This window comes from Gossypium hirsutum, chromosome A09 (genome assembly GCF_007990345.1).
Source record: "Gossypium hirsutum isolate 1008001.06 chromosome A09, Gossypium_hirsutum_v2.1, whole genome shotgun sequence".
Classification (NCBI taxonomy): domain Eukaryota; kingdom Viridiplantae; phylum Streptophyta; class Magnoliopsida; order Malvales; family Malvaceae; genus Gossypium; species Gossypium hirsutum.
This window is the reverse complement of record NC_053432.1, coordinates 39,716,664-39,728,218: the sequence shown is the minus strand read 5'-3', so window position 1 is coordinate 39,728,218 and position 11,555 is coordinate 39,716,664.

Below are 11,555 nucleotides of genomic sequence, written 5' to 3'. Positions count from 1 at the left end.
TGTTCGTCTGAGCGGTCTTTCCTTGTCGCGTTAGGGTATGGGACACAAGGTCTATATTCTTCATTCACCGTTTTGTTATGACTTACCTCACTTTTACCTTTGCTCACCACAGTTTCTTGCATCAATTCTGGCTCAGGCACAATGAATCCTTCCTTATCTTGAGTACTAATTGCGTTGAGATGTTCCCTTGGATTAGGTTCAGTTTTACTTGGTAAGCTACCTTGTGGTCGTTCGAAGATTAGTTTGGATAGCTGGCCTATCTGAGTTTCAGCCTTGGATGGATGCTTGTTGATTCCTAAGTGCTGTCTCGGTATTTTGGAAAGGAGTTTTTGATACCAATATGAATTTAGAGAACATCTCTTCAAGGTTTGGTTTCTTCTCTTATTGATAAGGTGGCTGTTGAAAACCTTGAGGATTTTGTGGCTTTTGATTCCCTTGACCACCCCAAGAGAAATTTGGGTGGTTCCTCTAACCTACATTATAAGTATTACTGTATAGGTTATTTTGAGATTGAAAGTTATTGTTACCCATATAGTTGACTTGTTTCTCTTCAGTTGTAGGATTGAAGGATTGATATTCTGTATGCAGTCCTCCTCCACTTGAGTCACACCTTATTACTGGATGTACCTGCGTAGAACCAAGTAAACCATCAATCTTTTTATTGAGAAGCTCTACCTAATTTGATAGCATAGTAACTAAGTCGACGATATAAATGCCAGCTATTTTTGTTGGCTTTGTCCTCATGACTTGCCACTAATAATTATTCAGTGACATTTCTTCAATGAATTCATAAGCCTCCTCAAATGTTTTGCTGTTGATGGTTCCTCTAGCAGTTGCGTCAATCATCTATCTTGTTGAGGGATTCACACCATTGCAAAACGTTTGAACTTGCAGCCATAGAGGTAACCCATAGTGAGGGTACCTTCACAATAGATCCTTGTATCTGTCCTATGTATCGTAAAGTGTTTCTAAGTCCATCAGCAAAAAAAAAAGAGATATCATTATGTAACTTAGCCGTTTTAGCCGGCAGAAAATATTTCAGTAGAAATTTTTCAGTCATTTGTTCCCAAGTAGTGATGGACCCTCATGGTAACGAGTTCAACCACTGTTTAGCTTTGCTTCTCAGTGAAAAAGGGAATAACTGAAGGTGAATGGCATCATCAGAAATGCCATTAATTTTGAAAGTGTCGCAAAACTCCAGAAAATTCACCAAGTGAGTGTTGGGATCCTCATCCTGCAAACCATAAAACTAAACAAACTGCTGTATCATCTAAATTGTGTTAGGTTTCAGTTCAAAACTATTTGTAGCAATACCAGGTCTAACTATACTTGACTCAGTTTCTGTTAAAGAAGGTTTAGCATAGTCATACATAGTACGTGGAGCAGGATTTTGATTAGCCGCAATTGCAGGAGATAGCTAATTGCCTTAGTTTTCAGCCATCTCTTCGGTTGGGGGTTGAGTATTGTCTTCTTGCTCGTTCTTCGTGTATCTTAAGCTTCTCCTTATTTCTCTTTGGCTTTTACGAACTGTGCAATCGATTTCTTCGTCAAATAGTAATGGTCCTGACGGGTTTCTTCTAGTCATAAACTATGAAAACTTGCCAAGAGAAGGAAAAAAGAAGTTAATAAATAATAATTAAATTAAATTAAATTTAAAGAAAGATAAATGGCTAAAGAAATAAAAATTGAGTGTTCCTAATATTTCAGTTCCCCGGCAACGGCACCAAAAACTTAATCACGAGGTTTCGTGATAGGTTTTAAATATTTAAAATTACTCGTTCTTAAACTAACTATTATCGCGATGTAGGCAAGTGTACCTATCGAACAGTAGTATAGTTTTAGCAAGACCGGATTGTCGAACCCAAAGGAACTAAAAGTACTAGTAATGACTATCTTTTTATTATCTAGCCTAAGAATAAAGAGATTTTGCTTTAATTAACTAATTTTCTAAACTAAGAACTCACAGAGAAAAGAATTGGGGAATTGCTTTTGGGAAAATCAATTGAATGAAGATAATACCTAAGGAAAAATCCAAATAGACTTTACTTGTTATCTTGGCTCCGAATCGGACAATTTATTCATTCAACTTGTTCCGCCGAGATCCCTAAGTTATGTTATTATCCCTGTTCAAGACTAATAATGTCTAATCCCTAGATTGAATAACCGAGACTTTTCTCTAATTAACACTCTAGGGTTGCATTAACTCGATCTATGGATCCCTTATTAGGTTTCACCATAATCTGAAAAAATCTTGTCACCCTATTTCTAGGCGCGCAATCAACTCCGCTTAATTATGACAAAAGTACTCTTAGACAAGGTCTATTCCTCCTCTGAACAAGAGCATACCTTGAATCAGTATCCTGGGATATCAAAACAAGAATTAAGAACACATAATTAAGAACAAGTTAAATATTTATCATACGATTTAGAAAATAATAAGAAGATTCGTGTTAGGTTTCATTCCTCTTAGGTATTTAGGGTAAATAAAAAACATCTCAGAAGAATAAAGAATACAAAACATAAAGAAAACCCAAAACTCCTGAAGGGAAATTGAGGAGAGATCTTTAGTCTTGATGATGAATCCTGGCTTCCGAGATGGATCAATTGGCTTCCTTGGAGTAATTCCTTACCCCCTCTTCTTCTTTTCCCTTTTCTCCTCTTCTAGGGTGTATTTATAGGCTTTGGAATGCCTATAAGCCCTCAAAAGTGGCCTTTTCTGAATTGGACTCAACTTGGGCTCGGCAAGGACACGCCTGTGTGACAAGCCCGTGTGCAATTATTTCAGGCCGTATTCGAGCCTGTTAAAATGGCACGGACATGTGATATACCCGTGTGAATCGTGCTTCAATTCTGCCAGATTGACACGGCCGTGTGGTCTGCTCGTGTGAAGAGGTCCACGCAGTGTTGATTTCGTACTTTGGCCCATTTTCTCTGTTTTTGACCCGTTTCTCGTTCCTTTCGCTCTCCTATGCTCTCCTAAGTATAAAACATGAGATTAAAGCATTAGGAGCATCGAACTCACCAATTCTAATGAGATATCATCCATAAAATGCATTAAACATGGGGTCAAAATATGTATAATTTATGGTTTATCAAAGGTGCCCTCATCATGGGTTACCTTTATGGTTACAGGGTCAAACTTTTTACAACGGTGTGAACCCCTCAACAAGGCAACTTATCGACACAGCTACTGATGGGACTATCAATGACAAAACACCTGAAGTGGCTTACAAATTTATTGAAGAGATGTCACTGAATAACTATCAGTGGCAAGTTATGAGAACAAAGCCGACAAAAGCAACCGGTGTTTTCAACCTCGACGCGGTTACTCTGCTATCTAACCAGGTAGAACTTTTAAATAAAAAGATTAAGGATTTACATGGTTCTACTCAGGTACATCCAGTGATGAGATATGATTCAAAGGGAGGAGGAATACACACAGAATATCAATCCTTCAAGCCCAACACTGAGGAGGAACAAGTTCAATAGATGGGTAACAATAATTCTAGACCTCAAAATAACCCATATAGTGATACTTATAGTGCAGGTTGGAGAAACCATCCTAATTTCTCATGGGGTAGACAAGGGAATCAAAGGCAACAACATCCTCCAGGTTTTCAATAACCACCTTACCAATAGGAAAAGAAGCCGAACCTTGAGGAGATGCTAACAAAGTTTATCTCGGTGTCAGAAACTCGCTTTCAGAATACCAAAACAGCACTTAAGAATCAACAAGCATTGATCCAAGGGCTTGAAACTCAGATAGGACAACTCACTAAACTAATTTCTGAACGACCACAACGTAGCCTGTCGAGTAACACTGAATCTAACCCAAAAGAAGAACTCAATACGATTACCATTCAAGACGAGGAAGGGTTAGTTAAACTTGAACCAGAACCGAGGCAAAGAATTGTGGTAAGTAAAGGTAAAGGTGAGGTAGTCCACAGTGAGCAAAAACCGATAAGTAAAGAGTACAAACCGCGAGTGCCATACCCTAATGTGATAAGGAAAGACCGCACAGATTGCATATTAACTTACCGTTTATTGAAGCTCTTTATCAGATGCCAAACGCAGTTAATTTTTAAAGGAGCTTTTAGCAAATAAGCGAAAGTTGGATGAGGTGTCGCATGTAGAGATGAAAGCAATTTGCTCAGCCATTCTGCAGAATAAGCTGGCCAACAAATTGAAAGATCCAGGGAGTTTTATGATTCATTGTTTAATTGGTAGCTTAGATGTTAGTAATGCTTTGGCTGATTTAGGGGTTAGTATTAATGTCATGCCCTATAAAATGTTTAAACAACTAGGTCTTGGGAAACCCAAACAAACTAGGATGAGCATTCAGTTAGCAGATAAAACAATTAGATTTCCTAGGGGCATTATTGAAGATATACTCGTTAAAATTGACAAATTTATATTCCCAATCGATTTTGTTGTTCTAGACATAAAAGAGGATAGTGACGTGCCTTTAATTTTAGGAAGGCCCTTTTTAGAAACTGCTAGAACTATAATTGATGTTGGTACAGGTGAACTCACACTTCGTGTGGGTGATGAAACAATCACTCTTCAAGCTCGAAATTCTACTAATACTGATCATGTGGTGTAACCTTCTTTGCAGGAAATCGTTCGAAAAGCATACATGAGCCTTGTTCAAGTAACAAAAAAGGGCCCATCTAGGAAGAACGAAGGCTGCAAATCAAGGAACTAGATGAATGGTGGACATAGAAACCGAGAGCACACTATAGACCAAAACCACGCCATAACGAGCTCAATGTTTCACCAAATCAACTTAAGGTTGGAGACAAACTACTACTAGATGCAACAGACCCTCGTATTGCCACTTCTGAACCTAATAGAGCAATCCCTCTTACGGTACTCAGCATTTTTCCATATGGGACAGTCGAGGTAATTCATCCTAAATTCGGCACCTTTAAGGTAAATTGTACCCGTCTAAAACCTTATTTTGAGTTTGATAGTAGGAATGAGGAGTGTAAACTCCTCGCACCACAATGACAATGCAACAGAGAGGTAAGTCGTGCGTAGACTATAAATAACCGCTCCTCGGGAGGCAACCCGAGCACTAACGATGTTAACTTCTTTAAATTTTAGTTTTAAACATTTAAATCACTAACTAAGTACTTGAACACAGGTTTTCTAGAAACCACACAGCCAGGCACACGAGCGTGCCTTATGCCGTGCTCATACCACGGGTGACGACACGGCCATGTGATATGACCATGTGAAAACAGAACGAAAGTTTTCCCCAGCTTGGGATTCGATACATTGCCACGGCCGTGCAACATGGCCATGGTCAAAACTGTCAAAACAACACGGGCGTGCGACACGCACGTGCCTAGAAGCCATGGTTGAAATTGAGAAATTAACACCGACATGCGACACACCCGTGCTCACTACCCATGGTCGAGACTGTCAAAACAACATGGGCATGTGCATACATACACGGGCGTGGGAGAAGCGAACAAAGCAGAACACACCCATGTGACACAGCCGTGTGCGGGCATGGGCCGAATTTCAAACGTACCCAAATTTGAAAATCACAAAACACACGGCTCAAATAAGGGCACACGAGCGTGCCTCACGGCTGGGTTCGGCAATATTTATATAAACCCCTCACTATTCATCATCCCTTCCCTAAAAACCCTAACCCTAGCCACCGAAATCCCCCCTTCCACCACTGACCGGCCACTCCTTTCTCTTTCTCCTTCCATTTTTCTCCTCACATCCTCTCCTTTATCTCCTCTTCTCACCCTTGCACACCACACAGCCTCATTGGCCACGCCCATGGCCGAGCACATCACTCCTCCACTAAGCACTATTGTGTTTGTCCATTCTTTTCTCTCTATTCTCTTGTTATTTATTGTTATTTATTGTTTATTTGAATGTTTCTGATGATAATCATGCTTATACTCTTTGTTCTTATTTAGAAACTTGCCATTTTAGTTGATGCATTATGATACATTCATCCTTGTGTTTCCATAGATTCATGCCACATTCCATATTATCATTACCATATGCACTAGGTATTTTGTTAGCACTATTCTTGTATTCTTAATGCTAATAATGAATTGATATATATATTAAGACATAGTAATTTTCAGTAGATTTTGCCTTTAGTCAGTAACCCCTATGAAGTATTCTTGTTTAGTTTTAACATGCCAGCATACTTTTACATGCTATTCTTGGGAATTATTCTTATAACTTTGTCTTTTCATTGCAAATACCATGACGAACCCAAAAGGAAAAAAGTCTGTCGTCCCCTCCTCAAAGAAATGAAAAGGAGCAGCATCCTCCTCGGGTCCCACTGACGAGATTAGGCACCATTCATCCAATTTCCACTGGGAAGACAGGAGGAACTTTTCAAGATAGTACGGGCCTGACCCCTAGGTGTGGGCCGTTGCATCGAGTGGATCGCTTTAAAGCAGATCCAGCTCGCTGACGCAGTCTGGGCTCTCCTAACGACTGACCCATGGGGGCTCTTCTCCAAAATCATCGAGCCAACATACCTCAAGCTAACACTCGAACTCTGTTCATCCTTTCACCTTCAAGTCATTGTGATAGAGTTTGATGATCCTGGAATGGTCTAGTTTTGTCTCGGTGGTTTAGTTCGCCAGCTGAGTGTGTCTAAGTTTGGAGTTGTGTTAGGACTATACACGGAGGAGTTCATGGACGACGACGACTTCGCCAGCCTCCATCGCCACATCCACTACTCGCCTTCAAATTGCTGGAGGGCCCTCGTTCCTGCTTCAGCCACCTATGACCGTAGTCGCTCCAAGGCATCGAATCTCGACCTATCCCAGAGATACCTACACGCCATCCTAGCCCACACCCTAATAGGACGGCGAGAGAGCACTAGCGTCGTCAACACTAATGATGCCTTTTTTTTTGTGGAGCATAGTGCATGGGCACGTATTCGACCTCGCCTATTTCATTGCCCTTTCCATTCGCCATCAGACGGAGTGGCACAGAAAGGGAGTCATTTCCATAGGCCCTTATGTGACTCACCTGGCGCGGTACTTCAGTCTCCTCAACACGGTGGCGCAAGCATCCTCCCTCACTCTCATCAGTTAGATGTCTCCACAGGGCATCTCGAGTGTGCTGCATATAAGGATGATCGAGCGACACCGTGGATTTGGTCCTCCCCAGTACCGCCTCGTCTAATCAACCGAGAAGGAGGACCTAGAGGACATTGCAGATGATGCCCCTCCACCTCATGAGGATCCAGCCTCTCAGCCACCACATATTCATCGTCCAGTTCATGCGGCGGCTGCACTCTCTAACATCTCTGAGCACCTCACTCAATTTGAGCAGTAATGTTTTCAGTACTTTGATCACATTGATCAACTCTACATTAGATTTGTCCGCACCTTCACATCTCATCGCCGCCCCCACCTCGCGAACCATCTAGTGATGAAGATGTTTAAGACTTTTATTTTTATTTATTATTTTTATGTTTTTACTTTTATCCTTTTAAAACTACTTTTTATTTTATTTTTATTTAATTTTATTTTTACTAAATCCTTAGGTTTTATTAAACAATTTATATTTTCGGCCATTTCTTTACGAGTAATCATGCTACATTATATTTCCTGAAGAATTATTGATTTTACCACAATTATAAAGAGCTCCAAAGTTTACTATTACTTAGAATTTTGCAACTCCACTGGAAAAGGTTCTCTACGACTGCCATGTCCTGCTCAACCACAACCATAGCTACCACCAGATATAATATTCTTTTGGCGCAGGACTTGTGGACTAACGAACCTCTACCACCACTGGAGTATCCACCTCCAATCTCACACTTGCCTTAGCCGACCACTCTCCATGAATCCAAATTCCATTTCACATTTAGGAAGTTTCACTTCTCTCCTTATCTTATGATCTTCTATCTATATTTTTCAGTAAATCTATCTTTGTGTATTGAGGACAATGTACATCTTAAGTGTTGGGGGTTATTTATATCATTATCATAAAAATCCCTAAATTTTGTCTTGTTCTTAAATAATATTCTCATATCATTATTAGAATGAATTTTGATTAGTTCATGATTTCTATTGATATGTCTTGAATTAAAACATAGGCATTTATGCATTGATTGTTAGACTTTAAGAAATTAGAGAATCAAGCATGATAAGTTGATTTTTGAAAATTAAAATGTTTAGGTTGTTTCCCCAAGTTTAGATATTATCTTGAGTTGAAATTCACAGGTTTAACATAAAAAAGCCACAATTTTTTGTGAGATCTTGAGCCTTTAGAGCATATATTATTTCTTTCATGCTCACTTTTATGGTTGCCATGAGTGCGTCAATATTGATTGGTTATTCTAGAACTTGCGTCGATTATGCATGTCAAGACCACACCATTGATTTGATATGTCGAGATGATAAAGGCACTTAGGTTTAACCCACTTACTCCATACCCTCATAATTAACCCTTAGTGAAACCCTTTGAGCCTAACAAGTCATTAACTGATTTACCATCAATATTAACGCATAACCCATTATTGTTGAAATCCCCTAATTTGATCTCTATTTTTGTCGAGATTTGATTTGAATTAATTGCTTAGCTATGTTTTATTTTTCTATGTAATAGTTAGGAAAGTTCTATGTTATTTTGATTTGTTCTTAAAATATATATATGCATACATATTAGTAGTAATTCTTTATTTTTGAGCTTAAGTATTTAATTTCATATTCCATGAAGAAAAACCCAATTCTAGGACCTTCTAATTAGGAATATAAATTTTCAATTGTAGTATTTTTCTAGTTAGGTAATTTTTCAATTCAATCTCGATCCTAACCTTCTTTTTCAACTTCTAACTACACCCTCTAACCAAAGCCACGTTACAACCCTTTAAACACCTTTTGATTGATGTATCATCTCAATATATAGTGGTGGAGATTTGATTTTCACACAAACCTATGGTAATAACTTTTCATATTGACTGTTGAGTACTAAATTTCTTTTTCTTAAACACCTCGAGTGATTTGAGTGAATCTTTAGTGAGGATATGAAACTCTGTGATATTTTGAATCAAAGGTGATTAACTAGATGAGGGGAGACACCTATGTTTTTGCAATAAAATGCTCAACTTGAAATGTTTGAAACTTTGATGTTCTTCAAGTTAAATTTTCAATGTATGATTACTTATGGATTATTTTAAGATACTATTGATGAGAATTATAAGATGAGAAGAATTTATTTTGATTGTGAGTTGAGGATTTTGCTTGAGGACAAACAAACGCTTAGTGTGGGGGTATTTGATAAATCGTAATTTATACATATTTTTATCCCATGCTTAGCATATTTTTGGATGAACTATCATTGGATTTATGGATTTTGATGCTCATAATCCCTTAATTTCATGCTTTATACTTAGGTGAGAATATGAGAGTAAAAAGAGCGAGAAATGGGCCAAAAATGAAGAAAATGGGTCAACGTAGGAAATCAACACAGCCTAGACACAGGTAGACCACACGCCCGTGTCTATTCAATAGACTCGAACACGGGTTGAAGCACCTGCACACAGACGTGTCCTTTTTGAGCCCAAATCTAGTCCTATTTAGAAAAGGCCACTCTTGAGGGTTTTGAAGCATTCTAAAGCCTATATAAATACCCCAGGAGGTACCTAGAAAAGACACACAGAGTAGGAGGCATGGAATTACTCGAAGAAACTCAATTGATCCATCTCAGAAGCTGGATTATCCTTCAAGACTAAAGATCTCCCTTCAATTTCCTTTAGGAGTTTTTGGGTTTTCTTTATGTTTTGTTATCATTATTCTTTTGAGATGTTTTCCTTCACACTTATGAACTAAACCCCCTAAATACCTAAGGGGAATGAAACCTAAGAAGGATCTTGTTATTATTTTCTAAATTATATGATAAATATTTGATTTGTTCTTAATTATGTGTTCTTAATTCTTGTTTTAATATTCCAGGATATTGATTCAAGTATTGATGTGCTTATTCAGAGGAGCAAAAGTCCCTATCTAAGAGTAGATCTAGCATAATTGAGCAGAGTTGATTGTACGCCTAGACATAGGGTGACATAATTTTGCCGAATTAGGGTGAAACCTAATAAGGGAATCCATAGATCGAGTTAATGCAATACTAGGGGTTTTAATTAGAAAGAGATTTCAATTAATCAACCTAGGGTTAGACGTTGTTAGTCTTAAGAGAGATAATAATATAACTTAGAGATTTCTATGGATCAAGTCAAATGAATAAATCGAGTAATTCAGAGTCAAATAACAAGTGAAGTCTAGGTGGATTTTTCCCTTTGGTATTGTCCAAATCATTCAGTTTTCCCAAAAGTTATTTCCCCAATTTACTTTATGTCTATTTTTACTTTAGTAATTAGTTTAGATAAAACAAACCCTTTATTTTTAGGCTAGATAATAAAAAGAAAGTTAATACTAGTACTTTTAGTCCCTTTGGGTTTGACATCCCAGTCTTGCCATAAGCTATACTACTGTTCGATAAGGTGTGCTTGCCTTTGTCGTTATAATAGCTAGTTTTCATGAACGGACATTCATAAATTATAAAACTTATCACGATTCACATCAATCAAAGGGCATAGAGTAAGTGAATTTATAAAGTTTAAGTGAAGGGTAAATTGGTAATTTGGTAAATAAAGACAAATTAACTAAATAAATGATGTCCATCTTCTTCAATTTAGTCCCCCTAGTCAAAATTTTTGAGGAGAATACATAGCTAGGATTTAGCCAACTTTCAAGCTCAATTGTAAGTCCGTTCTTGTCCCAATTTTAATGATTTCTATATTTTTGAGATCGTGGTAACTCGGTCTAACTATTTCATGGACTAATTTGAAAGAAAGTTAAAGTCTAAAATTTTACCCATGTTGGATGTGCTTGTATTTTGATGTTTGATGATATAAAATGCATGTTTGTTGTTTGATAAACAACATTTGTAAAGTGATTTTTGATAAAAACATCAAATAGGGACTTATTTGTAAAATGTTACAAAATGTGCAGAAAAGTGTAAATAAATGAAAATTTTGGATGGTTATGTGTACAGGTAATATTCGGCTACGCTTGGATTGTGATGAACTTGATTGAAATTCATTTTACGAGCCTACTAAATCATAAAATGTTGAAATGTTAGGGGCAAAAATGTAATTTTTTCCATAATGTGTTTTTGGACTATATTGAATAATGTGATGATTAAATAAGTTAAATTTGACATTATAGATGAAGAAAAAAGAAGTTCAGATCTAGATCGAGGGAAAAACAAAATACTTGACGAATAGATCCCTTTTGTCATTTTTGCATTCAAGGTAAGTTCATATGTAAAAAGATTTATTATAATTGTATTTTAAATGCTTTAAATTTGTATGAATTGTGTAAATGACTTTACAGGCACGTTTGACGATGTTTTGGCAAGCGAGAAATCCTAATCGAACCTTAGGAATAGATTAGGATACAAGTGACTTGTCACTAGGGTATTATGTTATGTGACACCTTGTGTGCAAGCTTTCCCGAGTATCCGATATTATTATTCTGAGTGGTTCATTGGGCATG